The sequence below is a fragment of the Vitis riparia genome, unplaced genomic scaffold, assembly GCF_004353265.1.
Source record: "Vitis riparia cultivar Riparia Gloire de Montpellier isolate 1030 unplaced genomic scaffold, EGFV_Vit.rip_1.0 scaffold472_pilon_pilon, whole genome shotgun sequence".
Taxonomy (NCBI): Eukaryota; Viridiplantae; Streptophyta; class Magnoliopsida; order Vitales; family Vitaceae; genus Vitis; species Vitis riparia.
The window spans coordinates 194,134-195,324 of record NW_023269686.1 but is presented as its reverse complement, the minus strand read 5'-3'; positions in this window follow the sequence as shown (position 1 = coordinate 195,324).

Below are 1,191 nucleotides of genomic sequence, written 5' to 3'. Positions count from 1 at the left end.
GTAGCTTCAGTACCTCAATTTGCACCACTTCTTATAAATGAGGATTCAATCTTCTTTGAGGTTGACGAATTGGTTTAGCTTCTTCCTCCATATATATGTGATGCGTACAAACCAAAGGACTGATTCCTTTCAAGTCAGATATTTGCCATCCTATTGCTTTCTTGCACCTCTTAAGAACTTCAAGTAGAGAAATCTCCTGATGACTGGTAAGAGATGAAGATATAACAACAGGACATTGGTTATTTTCTTCCAGGTACGTATATTTTAACTCCATGGGCAGAGGTTTCAAATTGAGCTTCAGGAATTCTGTTGTTACATCATCTTGTCCCTCCTCTTTATTGAATAAAGGTAGAATCTCTTCTTTCCTCGTCCAACTTTGTAGAGTAGCAAGGACATCAGCAGGTTCAGACAAACCTTCTTCAAGATCCTCAAGACTTTCATTCAACTCGTCTTGCATATTCTGATCACAATGCTCCTCCACTAGAGTGTCAATAATGCATACCTCTTCTGGACCTTCTTCTTCTTCTGGAGTAATTAGCTTCTTTGACATATGAAAGATATTAAGCTCAAGTGTCATGTTGCCAAAAGTGAGTTGCATAAGTTCATTCCTACAATTTATGATTGCATTTGAAGTAGCAAGAAATGGCCTTCCAAGGATGATAGGAACATAATTAGCTTCCTTAACTAAAGGATCAGTATCAAGAACAACAAAATCTACTGGATAGTAGAAATTATCAACTTGAACTAAAACATCCTCAATTATCCCCCTTGGAATTTTCACTGACCTATCAGCTAAAGATAGAGTGATTGATGTTGGCTTTAATTCACCAAGTCCCAATTGCTTATAAACAAAGTATGGTAACAAATTCACACTTGCTCCCAAATCTAACAAAGCTTTTTCCACTACCTTTCCTCCAATCATAACTGAAATGGTAGGACATCCCAGATCTTTGTACTTCAAAGGAGATTTGCATTGTATGATGGCACTCACTTGCTCAATCAAGAAGGCTTTCTTATTCACATTCAACCCTCTTTTGATAGTACACAGGTCCTTTAGGAACTTTGCATATGTTGGAACTTGCTTAATCATGTCCAGCAATGGAATGTTGACCTTCACTTGCCTCAATACTTCAAGGATTTCTATTGCATTTTTTATCCCCTTTTTCCCATGCAAAGCTTGAGGAAAAGGTG